The sequence below is a fragment of the Canis lupus genome, chromosome 30 (assembly GCF_003254725.2).
Source record: "Canis lupus dingo isolate Sandy chromosome 30, ASM325472v2, whole genome shotgun sequence".
NCBI classification, from domain to species: Eukaryota; Metazoa; Chordata; class Mammalia; order Carnivora; family Canidae; genus Canis; species Canis lupus.
The window spans coordinates 33301211-33321024 of record NC_064272.1 but is presented as its reverse complement, the minus strand read 5'-3'; positions in this window follow the sequence as shown (position 1 = coordinate 33321024).

Genomic DNA, 19814 nt, shown 5'->3' with positions numbered 1-19814 from the left:
CTGGGTGTGAACAGGATTGTCATACTGTAAAATGCCTAGGCAGCAACTCAAAATAGCTGTTTTTCCATCACAAAGGTCCAGAATGGAATTTGGTGATTGGATATCTCTGCAAAAATGAACCATGTTAACAATGATTCCTTCTCCCCAGTGTGTTCTAAAGATTGTTTCCATGGCAATCTACATTGTTTTGTCTAAATTATTCTTCATGCCATTTTTTCCCCTCCATCTAGATATTTGCGAAGCACCTATCACTTGAGTATCTTTTCTCTGAACAAGTCCCCAGGAGGGGAAAGCGAATATTTCTTGGAAGAAATGAAAAGCTGACACTTGTCAGAAAGAGCCCAATTTGAGAGATGACATAGAGCCTGGGGTTCTCTGTAGAGGGCCTCCCCTGCTGGGATCCACCTTCTGCTCAGGGAATGGAAAGGCATAAGCCCTGGTCCACATCATCTGTCACATCTGAGATGTCTTCTTAAGGAGTCCAGTCCTTTCTAGGCTTTGGACAGAGTGATAAGCTGGAGCAGATGAGGTGGGCTGGATGGGGAGGAGGCCGCCCTTAGGAAGCATGTCCCCGCAGTGTAGCCAAGACAATGCTACTTGTACACCAAATGATTTCATTTTCACCTGGCACACAGGAGGGTTTCATTTTCTAGGTGCAACCAGGGGCTAGTTCTAGCCAGTATAAGGACGGAAGCAATGAGCACCCTCTCTTGGCCAGGTCCTAAAGTCTCCTGAGATATCCTTTGCTATCTCCCCTCCTTCCATTTCCTGGCTGGCTGGATCCAGAGGACCCGTTAAGGATTTCAAGGGCCGAGAAGGTGGAGGGGCATCGGATGGGAGGAGTGGTCCTGAATCACCATGTGGTAGATTGTCAACACTTGAATTGATGTGAGTGAGAAATAAACCTGTTATGTGTTAAGCTACTGAGGTTTGGGGTTGTTTGTCACAGCAGTTGGCCCACCCTGGCATTGACTAATGAGATATGGCAGGTTTCTGGGCAGACCCAGCAACAGATGGCAGCAGGAGGTCTATGCAGGGAACAAAGTGCAGTAACCAGAAATAAGATCAACAGGAAAAGGGCCAGATTTCGGATGAGGGTCTTCAAAGTGATATTAGCAGCCATAGCCTGACATTCGCTGAGCACAACAGGAGGAGGTCTTGGGATCCAAAGGCTTGGGCTCCCACTGGACTCCAGCCTCTGGGGCACAGTTAGCAGAGGGAGGGCAAGATAGGGCCTTCATTCAGAAGGAATGAATTGGAGCATTTTGAAAGGAATTGGGGAGGCCAGGGCTTCCAGCAATGATAAGACATAGACCTGACTAGGACCACAGCAGAAGGCAGAGGCTTGGAAGAGGGAAGGCAAGAAGCTCTGCCCAGGGGATCCCTGGGTGGCTCAGCGGTTTAGCGCCTGCCTTCGGCCCAGGGCGTGATCCTGGAGTCCTAGGATCAAGTCCTGTGTTGGGCTCCCTGCATGGAGCCTGCTTCTCCCTCTGCCTGTGTCTCTGCCCCCCTCTCTGTTTGTGTCTCTCATGAATAAATAAATAAAACTAAAAAAAAAAAAAAAAGAAGAAGCTCTGCCCAGCGCAGAAGCAGTAACCACAGCAAGGGTGACTTGGCAGTCTTCTGGAGTAATAGTAGCATTTGGGGAAGGATGGCATAGAGCTACACCTAGTAAAGGACACAAGGCAGCCTTGGCAACCAGTCAGAGGACAGCAGAGCATGGAGAAAAGGCAGTCAGCACGATGGGAGATCAGGAAACCAGAGCTCAGAAAATGAGAAAAGAGTGAGACCATCTGTGGGGTTAGGCAGTGAGAGATGGTGGGAACAGAGGTTAGAAGAGTAATCTGAGAAAAAGCAGCAAGAATGGAGCTTAATGATCAGTCAATGGCCCGCTAATTCCAGGCCAGGTAGATTGCAAGGATGGCAACAAGTGGGAGACAAGAAGGGGCGCTGATGAGCCAGCAGTTCAGGCAAGACTTGACCCCAATCAACAATCAACAAAGGAAGGAAATCCATCACCAAGGAAACATGCTCATTCCTCCCTGGCAGTGCTGTGAATGGATGGTGTTGGCATTTTGGTAAAAACTTGGCTTTCCCTGAGCATCACTATAACCTACATGCTCTCACGTAGAGAATCAGCACTCATCTCATTCAGCTAGCAAGAGGTGGAATTACCACTCTAGCTGCAGGCTCTGGACGATCGCCTGTTACTTAGACACCATAAAAGAGTTTTTATAGGCAATGAGCAATGAGACTGTTAACATTTACATTCTGCCCCATGCCGAGGAGTTTGGCTTACTATATGTGAAGGGTAAGAGTTCTGCAGGCTGATCATCATGGGGCATGCAGTATTTTATTGGGAGAAATGGTTGGCAGCTCTCAGGATAATTAAACTCTCATCCAGACACCAAGGGAGCTCAAAAGGACCAGGGACAGTAGAGGCACACTGAGTTGGGCAAAAGGTTGGTTCAGCCCAGGATTCTGACTCTGGTGAAGAGCGGTAGGTATTTCCTCATAAGACTCTCACTGTGGGCCAGGATTTCCTTGGCCAAAGGAAGGATCTCCACAACAGAGAGCTATAACCTTTTGTTTTATATGCTGAAATAAAATTTCTAAAAACCACCACCAACAAACAAACAAACCTCTCCAAGAAAAACACACTGCCTTCTAGGCTACAGATAATCTCCTTTACACTATAGTGTATATGACTGATAGCGGGCACTTCCCAGAGCAGATTTTAACTATGGAGAGGCAGACAGCAGGATCTCAGAACTGGAGGTAAAATGGGACTGTGAGGAAGGAGAAGCTCACAGGAAGGGAGGTAGCAAAGGGATGCTAATAATACTCTTTTCCAATGGGACCTCAACTTACTTCTCTATCCTCCTTCCCTGCTTGTCTGGCCATGTTTCATACCTGTCCCCCCCAACGCTGACCAGATGCCTACCTTTTTCATGACACATCATGTCCTGTTATGTCTCTGTGCTCCTATGTGTATTCCCCATGCTCAGAACTGTTCCCACCCCATGATCTCTGCCTGGACGGCTCTCACCTCTCCCACCAAAGCCAGGTTAAATGTTTCCTCCCCTCTGAAGCTTTCCCATCTAGCAGGTAGTGCCTATTGCGGCTTCCTCTGTGTTCCATCGGCACACAGACCATCACTGACTTGTCTCTGGATTCTGTGTAGAACATAAGGCCAGGCATTGCCACTTTCCAATAGATGCCGGCCAGATGAAGGAAAATTTTTCGATTTTATAACTTCCTCCAACGTCTAATTCTTTCCTCAGACTCTACTCTCTCTCCTTGGCTCTCTCTTGGTCTCTCAGACCTCATTTTTCTCATTGGTAAACTGGAAGTACACTTCAGTGTTGTGTTGAATACACTTAGGTGTTGTGAGAACGGATAAAGAGAAAAGAAAACTCCCAAGTAGGAACGATCAAAGCATCAAAGCCACCGAAAAGAAGTGTTCATATGGCCTTGACTTTGGAAGGGATTTAAAATCAAATGTTGATTCATTAAAACACAACAAAACAATCCTTGACTACGTACTGATTATGTTTCAGATGTTGGGCAGGAGCGCCTAACCTTTTACCTTAACTTTAATGGGATTTATATACATTTTCCATTCTAATTTTCTGAGAACAGATGAGACCAAATGTTTCATCCACTAGAAGATGCTGTTCTCCCAGGCTGGTCACATACCACCATGATGAGGTTTCATATTTGAACCAGTCTTTTTACTAAATTAACGGCCAGCTAATTCAGAAAGATAAAACCCTGAGCCAAAAGCGGCGTAGTAAAGGAGAAGGACTGCAATATGAAGGAATTGGTTCAATAAGATCTGGCCTTGGGAGATGTCTCTTGATCTCTTCATCTCTCAAATGAAGAAGGTTCAGCAGACTATTTTCCAAAGATGGCCACAATATTATTGCCTCCTTAAAATATATATATTTTATTTATTTGAGAAAGAGAGAGAGAGAGAGCATGAGCAAGATAGCGCAGGGGGAGGGGCAGAGGGAGAGAGAGAATCTCAAACAGCTCTCTGCTGACCTTGGAGCCTATTTCGGGGCTCAATCTCATGACCTTGAGATCATGACCTGAGCTAAAATCCAAAGTCAGATGTTTAACTGACTGAGCCACTCAGGTTCTCCTATTATCACCCTTTCTATCCCATCTTGTCCTCTTCCTTGATTGTCATCGAAACTTTGGGACTGCCTCAACCAGTAGAGCACAGCAGAAGCAACACTTTGTGACTTCTGAGTCTACATTATTTTAAAACCTGTGCAATTGAAAAAAAAAAAAAAAAAAAAAAACCTGTGCAATTGTCCTGTTCTTGGGACACCAGCGCTTTGAACTCAGCTGCCAGTATGTGAGGACGCTTAAACTAGCCCATGTGACAAAAACCGCAGAGAAAGGACCATGTGTAGGTGCTCAGTCAATAGATGACAATGATGACACATCCAGATGAGTCTAACCTGTGGCCATTGAGATCTCCCCAGCCTTTAAGTCTTCCCAACTAAGGTCCCAGACGTCATGGAGCAAAGAAAAGCATTGATCGTTGTGCCTGTCTAAAATCTTGACCCAGGGGCATCCGGGTGGCTCAGATTAAGTGTCTGCCTTTGGCTCAAGTCATGATATAAAAAAATGGTTGTCTGATGTTACCGAGTTTTGGGGTGGTTTGTAACACAGCAACAGCAACCAGAATAGAAGGTGAAATCTGTACTGACTCCCTCACAAGAGTGGTGAAGATCAGATTCGATTAGTATGTAAGTTCATTCTCTGCACATTTTCAAGTAGCCTGCAGATAAAGTTCAATAAGCATATATGAAGTGGCTGTGCCTGGCATTCGCTAACCTCCACCCGCCCCCCTGCTCTTGCGGGTTCTGTGGCACCGCCAGGGAAGAACAGTAAGACCTTGAGGAACCCAGTTTAAAAACCACTGTGCTCATCCCACCTATTATTCTATGGATTAAAAAAAAACATAGGCCCAGAGTGACTTGTCCAAAAATCACACAGCTATGTGCTCGCTCCAATTTGTCCTGCTGCCTCTAAAAAGAGAACTACGTAAGGTAGGACCATCCTTGTCTGAGAGCCAGGGAGTTGCAAGCAGGGACAAGCGAGATCATTGTGTGATATTTCTTTTCAAGTCTCAAGCAGACACTTTGAGCCGTTGCCCAAGCATGCCAAAGACAAGCCTATTTCATTTCCCTCCTTCCCTTCCCGGTTTCTCTCCCACTCGGTCTAGGAGCATAGATCATTTCGTTGGGTGAAACAGAAAACCAAGCTGCAGGCTCCACATAGAGCTCTGCAGGCTGTCAGCTCCGTGATGAATGGAGAGCTGAGCTAATGCAGAGATCGGCCTGGTAGGAGTGAAGCTCTGTTTGATCACCCATCGCTGGGATTCATGGAGAGCTCCTAATTGTCACCTGGTGATGCGGTGGGGGCCCCTCTCCGTCATTAACCTTTATGTTGCCCCTAAAGCAGCCAGGGCAGAGGCAGGCTGGGATTCTGATCAAGTTACATTTAATGCACTGCCTCTCTTACTCAGCTAATACCTCAACTATTTCAATGGAAGGGGAAAAAAAATTAATAAACCCCCAAACCAAACCAAGCAGGAAGGATAGAGGTGAAAACTATTGACCTGAATACGGTAATGTCTTTCCATCTGATGTGATCCGTTCCTCTACCTGGAAAGGCCCTGTGGGTATTGATGAAGGACCCCTGACATTCTAAAAGCCACAGATTCATAAATCACTGAGTTGGAAAGAGGCTTTGGTGCTTGTCCCCTGAAATAAGGGTGTCGTTCATTTAGGATTTATGGCTCTGGGGAAGACTATTTATCTAAATGGCTACAGAGAACTTTAATGGGAGACTCTAGTCTTTGTGATCCACGGAGCTGGGAGCTTTCCATGGGGACCCAGGAGTATCAGGTTTAAATGAACCTTCAAAAAAAATCCCCAGATGCAGTAATCACTGGACAATCATCTGGTTGGAATATTAGTGTCTGTATACTCGAGGATGAGCTAATGAATTGTCTCTAAAGGCAAAGCAAGATGTTTATTATAGTGTTTTGCGGCAGGCGGTGGGGATTTTAAATGTTAAAAAGATTAAAAATGAGCATTTTTATTACCGTAAAAGTTCATGTGCATGTGTGCTGAATAAAACTTGGTAAATATAGAAAAGGCTGAAGAAAAAATTAAGTCACCCATATTCCCACACTGCAGTGATAATCACAGTGGATTTGCTGGGTGTCCTTCCTGTCAGTGATTTTTCCTGTGTGAGTATGCGCACCCATGCACACATGTAGCACACACATACTTGATTTTATGTCATATGAATATATATAATTTAAAATTAAGAAATTTGGTACTTGGGGCACCTGGGTGGTTCAGTCTTTGGCCTGGGTGGGCATCTGCCTTTGGCTCAGATTGTGGTCCTGGGTCCTGGGTTCCTGGGATCAGGACTCACATCAGGCTCCCTGCTCAGTGAGGAGTCTGCTTGTCTATCTGCCCCTGGTCATGCTCTCTCTCTCAAATAAATAAATAAAATCTTAAAAAAACAAAACAAAAAAATCTCCCATGCTCTAGATTTTCATTCTGCTTCTTTACTCAGCGTTATGTGATACATTCTTCAAAAGCACGTTTTGTAGAAGCAACATGACATTTGGTCCTACGTGCATACTGTAATACATTCCAAAAGTCCCCTAATATGAGACATCTGATTGTTTCTAGCTTCCACATCATCTCTGAAATTTTCTCTGGAAGTGAGATTCCTGGATGAAAAGATAAATACTTTTTTACAAGGCACTGGTCACAAATTATTTTTGCCTTTCTAGTTTTCAGTCACTTTACATTCTCTTTTCTTTCAGCCTGGCTTTTTATCCCTCCTCCAAGGATGGCTCATGGGGTGCATCATCCGCCCCCATTGTTCCCCAGCTCCCTAATTCCTAATTTGGTTGTTTGTCCTTATGTTTGCTTACTCCCACACCTTTCCTGCAGATCTTTTTTTTTTTTTTTAAGATTTTATTTATTTATTCATGAGAGACACACAAAAGAGACATAGGCAGAGGGAGAAGCAGGCTCCCTGCAGGGAATTGGATGGGGAACTTGATCCCAGGATCTTAGGATCACAACTTGAGCCTAAGGCAAATGCTCAACCACTGCCCCTCCTGCAAACCTCTTTATTCTGGTGTCCCTATGCGTATGTTGCCTTTGTCACCTGCACTCACCTTCCCCTTGTCTCCCCTTCCACCCACCCCACCCACCCTCAGGGTCTAGCTGAACCCTCTCCTCCCCCACCCAGCCCTCCCAGACCACTCTATCCACAGGCTTCTCTCCTGAACTGCCCCATAATTTATTGTCTTCACACCACTCCTCTGACAATTAATCACCACTTACCAGCTCTATGACCTTCAGTAATCCCAGAAGCTTGTCGTGAGAATTTAATGAGATCAAGCCTATAAAATAAATACCTATCACAGAGTGGGGCACACATTGCAGTTGAGCAATAAATGGAAGCTGCTATTATTATTATGGCCAGTTTGCCTGGTGACATTTCTTCTGTTGCATGTTGCATACACCCTCCTCCACTGCTATTTAACTCTGTGTGACCTGGATTCCAAATTCCCCAGGGACGGCTCTTCCATGGCACCTAGAGAGAGGGTCCTCTCAGAAGAAGCTCTCAGGGAACTTTGCTGCCCGGGAGCAGTAGCAGGTTTATCCAAGAGTCTCCCCTTTGCTTTCCCCAACTAGTTCAGCTTCTTAGATGGCCTTGGAACCCCAAACGCATGAACTTCTCTGCTTCTCGAGTGACCATCTGTCTAGGCTGCTGATGCACACAGCAAAATTCAGCAGGAGGCAGTGGCTCGGTCAGGGCTAGTTTTCCATTTTAATATGATTGAGGGGTATAAACGTGACTATGCTTGTGCATCAGAATTTCTGAGTTGGAAGAGGGTGTAGAGGTCTCTTGTACCCATTTCCTGGATTTGAGATACCTTAGTGCTGTGTCTGGATTGGTTGCCAGGAAACCTGGACTCTGGCATTTCTCTGTCTGATGCTTTGTAACCTGGACAAGTCGCCATCCTTTCTGGTTTTCAGCCTCCTCATCTCGAAAATAGAAGGACTGGACTGGATCATATCTAAAGTGCCCTCCAGTTACATTTTGTGATTCTATGAAACTGAAGCCCAGAGAGGCTAAGAAACTTCCCTAAAATATGGAGGGCAAAGACTAGAATAAAAATATGACTTACAACACAGAACTTTGTCCATCTGCCAGTCTATCTTGCCAACCAGAGGCACTCATCTGGTGCCATACATTAGGCACCTGGAAGGATCACAGACAGGTATAAGACAGAGGTCCCGTTTCCCCAGAGCTTACAGCCCAGCTGGGAACACAGAAGAAAAGAGAATTACAAACCTGCTGGTTTGTCCCCCAATATCTATTCCTCTTCTTCATTCACACAATTAATAGAACTCCCAGTTTTAATTGGATATGTAGTGACACAGAGTAAAGTTAAATGTCTCAAACTCCGTTGTAGCTACGTGTGGCCATGTGATTGAGTTCTAGTCAGTGGGATGTGATCAGAATTGTTCTGTGCCACCCCTAGGTCACTGCTCTCCCTTAAATCATTTTTCCTTTTCCCACTGGCTGGAACAGAGGCCTGGTGATGAGCCATCTTGGGCCACTTGAAAGAAGACACTATTCTAGGGATGAGTGCAAAGAGAGCAGGAGCCACCATGGGACTGATTATCCCTGCACTGTTAAGAAAGGCAGACGTATATTTCTAAGTGTTAAATGAGGCAAAAATGTTATCCTGGGTCACTGCTACAATTTCAAAACGTACGTCTTGACCAATGTGTGTAACAGTTGAGGGTCAAAGATATCCACGGAGTACAGGTAAGTGGGCCACTCCTGGAAACGGGTGGCCGGGGTCCTCAGAGAGGTGACAGACTGTGAGCTGAGTTAAGGGAATGATGGGTGGGGATCCCTGGGTGGCGCAGGGGTTTGGTGCCTGCCTTTGGCCCAGGGCGCGATCCTGGAGACCCGGGAACGAGTCCCACGTCGGGCTCCCGGTGCATGGAGCCTGCTTCTCCCTCTGCCTATATCTCTGCCTCTCTCTCTCTCTCTCTGTGACTATCATAAATAAATAAAAATTAAAAAAAAAACTTTAAAAAAAAAAAAGGAATGATGGGTGGAAACAGAGAAGAGCCAATCTAAGTGAGATCTGTGATGCTGGGCCATATCACAGAAATGGGATTATAGGTGGTAATTGAGAAAAAACTAAAGGGAAGGTTTGTATAAGACAATGGTTTCCAAACCAACTGATCATCATCATCACCTGAGAGGTTTAAAAACAAGTTCCTGGGTCCCAGGACTGAATATTATGATTATAGTAAATGAGGGATGGGATCCCAGAATCTTTATTTTCAAGCTTCCAGGCGATTCTAATGATGGGGAGCACTGTGCCTGCACTAAGAAAGAGCTAGAATGAGACCAGATCTTGGAGAGTCTTAAATCATACTAAGAGTCCACTGTCTCCCCCCTACCCCCCCCCCACACACACTGCACTGGGCACCACCCAGACTTCTTAGATTGGGCTTTTAAAATTGTCAGGTAAGAGGAATTTAAGAGGAAGCCCACATGGTGTCCTAGAAATAAGTCAGACCTGGGCTCTCATTCTGGCTCTTCCCTCCGCCAAGTGTGTAACCCGAAGCATGAGTCTCAATTTCTTTATCAGGAAAAATAGAGACAGAGAGCGTTGCTGTGGAGATGAAATGGGAAAGTATATGCACAAATATCTAGCTCAGCGTAAACACCCAATAATGTCACTGAAATGTTAGTTGCCCCTCCAGGCACTATGTTCTCGCTCTGCCTGCTATGCATGAGGCAGAGTGGTGGGATGATTCTGAGGGGGCGGGGGGGGTGAAGTGGGGAGGGTGGTATAGAGACCAGGATTGCAGTCCTACCTCTGGCATCCAATCACCTTCGACCTTGGGACCTTGGGACCCTGGCACTCTGCCAGAAGTGGGCTATGCCAACATGAGTCATGGCCCCTGGATAAATAATTCAACCTTGTTATTATTTAGCACTCTGTGGTCACTGCTGGAGACCCGCCAAAGTCAGGCCCAGCCTCTGTGACACCAAAGGGCTCTCGTGGGCATCCCTGCAAGCTCAGTCTTCAGCCTTTATTTCCATTAGTTCAGGATGGAGGAGAAAGGGCACATTCTGGAAGCTCCCAGGGTTCTGCATTGTGACTTGGTGAAAATAAAAGGGCTTAATTATTTTGGGTGAAAGCGTGTAGGCATTTGACATTTTGAAAAATGGTTTTGTGACATTTCTTTGATAGGTCTGGACCAAAGGCAGCTGCTTACCTTTAGGGAGTTGACAGAAAAGGAGAAGGGGAGAGAGCAAGCGAGGGAGCTCGATATTTTAACAATACTCCCTTATACTTACAGAGGGCTTCATATTTTTTAAGGCAGCTTTTCATTCATTACCAAATTACCTGGTTTCTACAGTTACTTAAGAAGGGAAGATAGAGAGTGAGGAGATACTGGCATTTGCTAACGGGACGAGCCTTGGTAAATTAATTTCTCTGGCCTCAGTTTTCTCTCCTTTGAAATGGGGATATGGCTTGCTGTGCAGGCTAGTGGTGACAAAGAGATAAAATGCAAACTGTAAAGGTCCCCGGCGTAGCTGCTGACACAGAGACTCCATATTATCCCACTACATGGATGAGAAAACCCAAGAGAGAGAAATAAGGGGATAGGAACCAGTGTCTGGGTCACGCCTGGGCCAGGGATTTTTCTTACTACGACATATGGACTCTCAGAAAAGGCAGTTTCACAAAATAAGACAAGACTCTCCTTTTCTTATCTCCCCCTCAGTTCCATCCTGGGAGAAGAGTCTGAAATGGAGGTGTAGGGCTCCTAATACGCCGCATGAGAAGCGGATGGAAGAAGAGCAACTTCTCCTGAAGGCCCAGCCAAGCAGATGGGTGAGGGGGGGAAGGAAGCTCGTGGAGAGTCTGGCTTCAGACAGGGCGTGTTCTCTGCCAAGCTTCCAGTGGGACCGGCTGGCACAGGACACAGATGAACAGCATCCAGAGCTAGAGGAAGTTCCCACACAAGGTTGGGAGGACCTGCCGCAGTAATGCATCACCAAATCATGGCCGGAAATGATCTAGACAGATTGAATGAAGTGAACGAGATGAAATCCAAAAGGACGAAAGCCAGGGCCATGAGATGAGTTTAGAAACCCAATAGCACAAAACACTGAGTGAGAAAAACTGACTTGAAAGCAGAAGATGCCAAAATGACGGCCCATCAGGGGTCAGTCTGATATAGTAGAAAGAGCAGCAGATCAGGAGGTAGGGCCCTGCCCCCTCCTGCCCCAACTCTGCAGAAGCTGTGAGTCCCTTGACTTCTCTGGGCCTCAGTTTCCTATAAAATTAGTGATTTGGATTGCTTGATGATTCTCATGGTTTATTGTAAACTTCGCATACCACTCTATCCCATGTCAAGAAGAATCGGTCATTGTAGTTGGCTGTAAATTCAGTAAGGGGTAATAGTACACAGAAACGTGGTTAATGTGAAGTTAGGGTGCCCGAGTTGGAATGCAGTGGTCACTTGAGACAAGGCAATAGCCTAGCCGGCCTCAACTGCTGGGCAGACCTCTTTATAGCAGAGAGTTTGGGGGGGAAAAGCACAGTTTGAGAAGTCTATGGGAAAACTAGGGTCTATCTGCAGAAACTTTGTCAGGATCGTGAGGGGTCGTATTTGAATTTGGAAAAGCCAAGAAACTGTATTTGCTCTCAAGAAGAAAATCCTGAGCTCAAAAGATGAATCAGGATTATCCTGAGCTCTCTAACTTCTGCAGGCCAGACAAAGTGGGTCAACTTGAGCTCTTCATCGGAGTCTGCCACAGTGCAGCTGGGACGGGAGCACCATTACATGGAGAAAGCAGGCTGTTGCCGGAGGTGTGGGCCAGCGCCCGGGGACCAGCTTCAGGGAGGTGAGCCAAGTCTTCTAACTGGGAGCCCTGAAGATTCAAATCGAGGAAGCAGCAAGAGGGACTGGAAATGAGAGGCTGCATGATGAGAGCAGCAGGGGGAAGGGGGGGAAGAGGAGACAGGGCTTGGCAGCCTATGGACCTGCCCCACCAATTATGTGGCCACCTTGGGCAAGTAGCAAGGGGTCAAGAGACAAAGCGGTGTGGCCAGCGGGCTGTCCCTCCACAACCTGAATGCGAGGCAACTGATTAGGGACTGCGGGGCTCAGTGGTTTCTGTCCCTGTCAGTTTGGTCTTGCAGATTGTTGGACCCCAGAGAGCAGGATCTTGTTTAGATCTTTCTGCTTCCCCATCGGTTAGCTGCTGGCACCACTTCAGACACACTACCAGTGTTCAATAAACATCTTGTCAAGTGCCTGCGTGAATGGATGAAGGGACAGCTGGAGCTCGATAAAGAGTATTGACTTAATTAATTAATTAATTAATTAATGGGAAATTGACCGGGCCTTCCATTCCGATCTCAGGAGGGTGAAAGTATGACAAGTAAGCTCACAGTGGAGACAAACATGGAAGTGCTGAAAGCTAAGGAAACAAGGAACGTGACGGAGGAAGGTAAAGAGAGAGAGGTGACGAGCAAAACAAAATGCTAGTAAAGCTTGGTGAGAGGGGAGCAGCAATCCTGGCAGCCAGGAATGGTACCCTATCCATCCGTCCACCTATCCATCCGTCCATCCATCCCATCCATCCCATCCATCCATCCATTCATTCCATTATTCCTTTATTCAGCCCTTTGACCAGCCTTTCTTGAGGGCCTACTGTCACTCCGCTTGTTCTAGAGATTACCTAGGACAGCATGAAACATAAAATCCAGCTCCTGCTTCTAGTGTCTATACCAGAGGTTCACATAAAGAATATGTCTCAAAAACATCATAGAAGATGGGTGATGAATTCGAGTTCATACACCAATTCTGTAGTTTCCTAGATCACTGGGGGCTGTTGCTGGAGGGGACCTTAAGGAATATTATTTTTAAAATATTTATCTGGTACCTCCTACCCATTCTGTGGCACCTCAGACTTCCTTCTATGTAGTTCTGGGGGTTCCCAATAGGTGACACATGGTGTTTATGGGGGCCTCAGGGCACCTAAGGGCAGGCTGCTCCTCCATTGCATCTTGCCGAATTGAAGTCTTTGGTTACCACCGATGGTACCTACAGTAGCCCCAGGGTGTGCCTGCCAAAGCCTGGAGCACAGCGGACATCACCAAGGCCCCTGCTGCTGGTACCCTCTCGGACTTGGGTTGAAGCCACTTGTGCCCAATACCTATCCACGCCTAACGCCTGGCATAGGTGTCCTACCCAGAGACAGTATCTCTTCCCACTGAGGCAGCAGTTGCTGGTCCCCAAAGTGGCAGCTATCTTAGACCATGAGGATCCATGACCAACATTGTGAAGCTTCTCTTTTGCACACACATATATATAATATTTATATTACATATACATAATATTTATATATACACAAATACATAATGTTTTTATATGTACAAATATCTACATAATATTAGATAGACAAATACATACATAATATTTATATATATATCTATATATACATATATATGTAGCCTTCCTACAGGAAAGGGCTCAGGTATCAGTCTACTAAGGCTGTGTAGAGATCATTCTCAGTAACAGAACCCCCATCCCCATGCCCCACACACTGGGCCATTATCCTTAAATCTAATTTCTATGACTCCCTTCTCTCTTCTCTTAAAACAAATTCTTTCCCAAGAGGCTTCTTTGTTCCTGATGTAAATAGACCCCGAGGGGGCCTCTCAACAGCCCCCAAATTGGGACTCCCCTACTACCAAGGGATGAAACAAGCGAGTCCAGACACTTTGTGCAGAAGGTGGTCCAGACACTTTGTGCAGCTTGGGACCCTGGGTTGATGGTTCCAGGGCCTCATGTAAGCTTAGCTGGACCACGCACAGTGCAGTCGGTAATTACTGATGCCCAAGCATGTGTTGGAAGGAAGGGCATGGGTGCCGTGTGTGCTACGTCCGTGCCTTCCCTGGTCTAGGTTACTGTTTGCCTCTAGGAGAGGAAAGAATAGTAGAGTAGTAGAAGATTGGCTTATACAAATGTTTGTTAGTGGAGATCTCATTATACCTCACCCCAAGTCTGCGGAAATGATATTGTTAGCAGCCCCTTTTACAGATGACAATCTAAGACTCAGGGAAGGCGAGGAATTTGCTTACAGCCAGACAGCTACTCAATGGCAGATATGGGGATCCACACCCTGGCTTGCCAGATCCCAGGACCCGGGCTTTGGCCGCCGCCCTGCATGCTCTCCTAGGGGTAGGCTGAAATGAGAGGGAACATACAACCACTGAGAGCGGTGCTGAGGACTCAGGGCTTATCCTGGACAGAGCTTTAACCAAGCTCCATACATAAGCAGGCATTTCAGTAGCTCACCCTGGCCACAATGCTGGCTGATTCTGATAAAGACAGTGGGAATGTCACCCAGGTCCCCCTCTTTACAAAAGGTTAGACCTCACAGCAGTAGAATAAGGGAGAGTTGCCCCCAAATGCATTTTTACAGATGATAGGTTATCAGCAGACTCCCGATCATTTCAAAACTCACATATTCATCTGCATCATCCATAGGAGCACTCAGCTGGGAGACTTGCCCGAATGCATTTCCTAAATGCAGACTCTGTCTTTCTCCTCCTTTCCGAGACCAACCATGGCAGGGCAATCACCTTTGACTGCTGGGTGCCCTTGACCACCGAGGCGTCTGCATGCAGTAGCTGTATTTTATGCTTATAGCCTCCCCATGACGTTTTACAGTTTAACAAACTATGTATGCTTCAATTCCACATTATGTATCTTCAAATCTAGCCATTCTTTTTTTTCTTTTTTCTCTCTCTCTCTCTTTTTTTTTTAAAGATTTGTATTTATTTATTCATGAGAGAGAGGCAGAGACACAAGCAGAGGGAGAAGCAGGCTCCATGCAGGGAGCCCAATACGGGACCCTATCCTGGACCCCTGGAATCACGCCCTGAGCCAAAGGCAGATGCTCAACCACTGAGCCACTCAGGTGTCCCAAATCTAGCCATTCCAATTAAGAGGTGTTAAGGTTTCATGAGAGACAAACGAGTGTGCCCCTGCGTCCACCCTACTCCAAGCCATACACCAGGCCTTTTCTACTTCCCTCGTTCCACACTCCTCTGAGGGCAGAAAGTAGTTTTAGCCCAGGTGGGCTGCTTTCTTCCAGCAACGACTATACTGAGCTCTCAGCCCAATGCTGATCTCTGTGGGTAAGAAAAGAGAGGAGACAAGGCATTCTTCACAGACACTGCCTCCAAGAGATGAGGAGACCACCCCACCCAGCCACAGCGGCACCCTGTAGCATAGAATGAAGTGCTGGACTTTGAGACGGAAAAAAATAAAGAAGAAAGAAAGAAAACAGCAACAATTTTTTTTCTTAATTAGAAGTAAATGCATAGCTACATTTTTAGCCCTCGCAAAAGGTAGCGGTGGGGAGCGATTAAATCTAGCTCTTATAGGAGGCTGGGAAGACAAATGTGGGTTTGAGTCTGGGTTCCATTCTTCACTAGCTCAGTAACTTTGGGCGTGTGCCTGTTTTGAATCTGTTTCCTCATCTCATCAAATAGGATAGTCATATTCCCTTCTAGCCCTGTGGTCCTGGCCACCCCACCCCCAGGTGCCTAACAAAGAATCAGAATTACAAGACAATTCCTCAGTGCCCATTCTGAGATCTTTGACATCCTAAGAACAAAAAGTGACTTTTGGAACTCATTTGGTAGCCACATCTGATCCGACCTGACGTATTTGGTGATAGAACCTGACCTGAATTAATGATCTTATTTATCCCAAGTATATATTTCACTGCAGAAAAAATGAATGTGTTTGATTATGGCATGCCACCTCGACCCCATGGAGGGTGATATATAATACACTATATACTGAGCATTCATATGCTAAAATATGGGGGCAGCCCAGGTGGCTCAGCAGTTTAGCACCTGCCTTTGGCCCAGGGCACGATCCTGGAGACCTGGGATCGAGTCCCACATCGGGTTCCCTGCATGAAACCTGCTTCTCCCTCTGCCTGTGTCTCTGCCTCTCTCTCTCTCAGTCTCTCTCTCTCTCTCTCTCTCTCTTATGAATAAATAAAATCATTTTTAAAATTTTTAAAAAATAAAATCTGAACAGTTCTGAGCTCCTGAACACCTCTGGCCATAGAACACCTGTATCATTGTCACAAAGCCTAAGCTAAGAAGAGAGCAGCAGGCATTTCCAACCCACTAACCCCTGTGACAATGACAATTGCTATGGAAGGCAAAGCTTGCAGATTTTTTTTCTGTAAAGGTCCAAGTAGTAGATATTTTAGGCTTCGTGGGCCACATGTGGGCTCTGTAGTAACTATTCAACTCTGGAGCATGAAAGCAGCTCTCACAAATGGGCATGGCTGTATTCCGATAAAACTTTATTTATAAAAATGGACAGCTGCTTGGGTTTGGCCCATGGGCTGTGATATGTGAACTCAGATGTAGGGGAATGGGTCTGAGAACCAGGATGAGCCCCAGAGACCACCTACTCCATCCAACTCTCAGTTGACATTCCGAACTCTGAGAGGGACAGGAGAAGATAGAACCGAGTCCAGAGTCTACGCCCGCGGCCCTCTCAATACCCATGTCATTGTGGTAAGTCCCTGAAGTGGACTCTGTCCTGCTGCATAGGCCTGCAACACCTGGGAGCAGGGCAGAGGGCCAGGGAGCCTCTTTGCTCCTGACGCTGTGCCAGAGAGCACTGGGAGCAGACAAGAATCTGAATTTCCTCATTCCACTAAATGAAAATGTCAAGTCAGAAATCAAAAGCGATGAGAAGAATAAAACCAAGTCTCGGTGCTCTGCGCCTCTAAAGGGCATTTCACCGACTGCCTGGGCTGCAGGGTGAGAGTGGCCAGCCAAGGGAGGCCACAACCAGAGTGAGTGGCTGATGATGGCCACCCAGGGCCTGGGGACAGGGCAGCTCTGCTCGCCATCTGCTACGCTCCTTCCCCTTTCTCACTCAAATAGGAAAGAGTCTTGCCTTTTGGCCAGGTACCACGGGTGCCACCTCCTTCCCCATCCTCATGCCAAGCAGCAGGAAGGCCATGACAGATGCTCACTGAAGGCCCTGGGATGGGGTGGAAGCCACCAGCCCGCACCTGCCAGGAGAGGAGCAGCTCGGAGCAGAAGCTGCGCAGCCAGCCTGTGCCCAGGAAGCCGATGGAAGGATGAGGCCCCTGGAGCAGTGACGGATCCATAGAGCCTTAGCACAAAGGAGCTTTAGCAATACTGTACTTCAATCCCTGCTCCCATTGGACAGATGAGAAGATCAAGACCCAACGTCACATACTTGTGAGCAGCAAAGTGGGATCGTGGCCCAGGCTTCTTTCCACTGAATGCATGTCTTACCAAAAGTCCACGGGAACTGCGTCAATCTGTAAAGGGGACCTAATAGTAACACGTACTTTGGTTTTAAAGGTTAAATGAATGACTCTAAAGTAAAAGCTTTCTCAGAGGTAGGTTTCATCACTTGTGCTGTCCTGTTGCTCCTCTTTGTTGGTTCAGACTAATTGATTTTTTTGTGGATGAAAAGAATGCTCTGAGTGGTCATTGATCGGCTCAGCATAACGACTTCTGCCTTTGTATTAGCCAAGAGAGAAGGGATGATATGTTGCTGACTATATATATCTATATCCATCCATCTGTATCTGTCCTTTACCCACATCCTCCGTCTTCTTTACATTCACGTGTACACACACACACACACACACACACACACAACCTTCTCCTAGAGACCCTCTCGGAAACAAACCAAACCAAATGGTCACCTCCAAGTGGCCACCCCTCCCTCCCCAAGTACAGAGAGAGTGGGGTCAGGGGTCAGCAGGCTGGAAAGACCTCTCAGGCACCCCTCCTTCTGCAGTAGGCCTCACTCTCAGGAGCCCCAGGAGGCACCACCAATTGCTGGGAAGCTTTGTCTTCCTCACACACTGGCTCCCTTTCTCTATTATCCTGATAGAGACAACAGCACTAGGGGGCTAGGAAAGAATTCAGGGGCTGGGAGCCAGGATGCTGGGGCTGGGTTCACATTTCAGCCCTACCATTTACTTGGTAGGTGACCTTGGACTAGATAAGTTCTCTGTGTGCCAGTCTCCCTATCTGTAAAATGGTAGTAACCTTATAGGATTGTGAGAATTCACCAGTGAATACACTCTATGTAGACATAGTAAGCCCCATCCACACCCACAGCCAGCATCGTTACTTTGCCCAGTCCCAAAATGTGGGGTGGGCTTGGCCCTCGTTACTCTGAGCACCAAGATGCCTTACCCTTCCACCTTTGCCTTTACTTATCTCACCTCCATTCTTTTCCATTCCTCCTCTCCTCTTAGTGGCCCTGGGGTCCCTGCTGAGAGTGGGCTCTCCTTCATCTGACCCTAGGGCCCACCAGCTCTGCCCTTCTTAGGGTCCACCCTCAGGCACCAGCAAGAGCCCTGCGGTCTTTCTTCTGTTTCTCTTGAAGAGGAAGAGTTTGCTTTCCAAAATTCTTATTTCAGGCCCCTCGAGTATGACTACCTATCATGAGCCAGCTTTCCGAACAAGGTCTATGGAGACAGTCACACCCTGCCCCTCCTTCCTTCCTTCAATGTCTAAAACTAGTGGTCAGGGGGCACCTGGGTGGCTCAGTCAGTTAAGCAGCTGCCTTCAGCTCAGGTCATGATCTCAGGGTCCTGGGATCGAGCCCTGCATCGGACTCCCTGCTCAGTGCGGAGTCTGCTTCTCCCTCTGCCTCTGCCCCCACCCCCACATTTGTTCTCTCTCTTTCTCTGTCTCTCAAAAATAAATAAAATCTTAAACAAACAAACCAGTGGTCAGCTTTTAAGAATGACTTCTCTCAAAATTATATGACAACATTTTCTCCCTAGCAAAGGCCTCAAGGCAGTAGCCAAGCACCTCTGGTCGTGTTCCCCCTGGACACCTTGAGAAACACTCAGTAAAGATAGACCTATTGGTCAATTGGTCAATTGACTGGCTGGCTGATTGACAGTTCTTCCAATGAACCAGGCACAAGGCCCCAGAGCCAGCTACAGGGCAGAGGAGCCCGGTCCCAGAAGTGAATCTCAATTCCGTGCTGGTTTCTTTGATCTGACTTTATTTTTTTTTTAATTTTTTTTAATTTTATTTATTTATGATAGTCACAGAGAGAGAGAGAGAGAGGCAGAGACACAGGCAGAGAGAGAAGCAGGCTCCATGCACCGGGAGCCCGACGTGGGATTCGATCCCGGGTCTCCAGGATCGCGCCCTGGGCCAAAGGCAGGCGCCAAACTGCTGCGCCACCCAGGGATCCCTGATCTGACTTTAGTTCCCCTCCTCCTAGGGGCACACTTAGGCCCAAACTGGCTCCTGCAAAGATCCTGCTGGGATCCTGTGCCATCGGGGCCAGAAAACCAGCTCCCGTGAGTACTGGAGCAGCCTTGATGAATTCGACATGGCAGGGGGACTGTGGCCCAGTTCCCCAATCGATGCGGCTCAGCAGAGGCCTTTCAGAACAGAGCTGAAGGAAAATAGAAAGGGTGGTTTGCCCAGTAAATGGGACTTTGCTGGATGAAGACAGTTTTTTCTTCTTTTTCTCTTAGTTACTTGTCAGTTATTCTAGCTTCTTTTTTCCTGCTCTTTTCCCTCCTGTGCCCTCTTCTCTCACTCAACGCATAAAAGGTATTGTATGTCCTATTGTAACAAAGTAATAGCT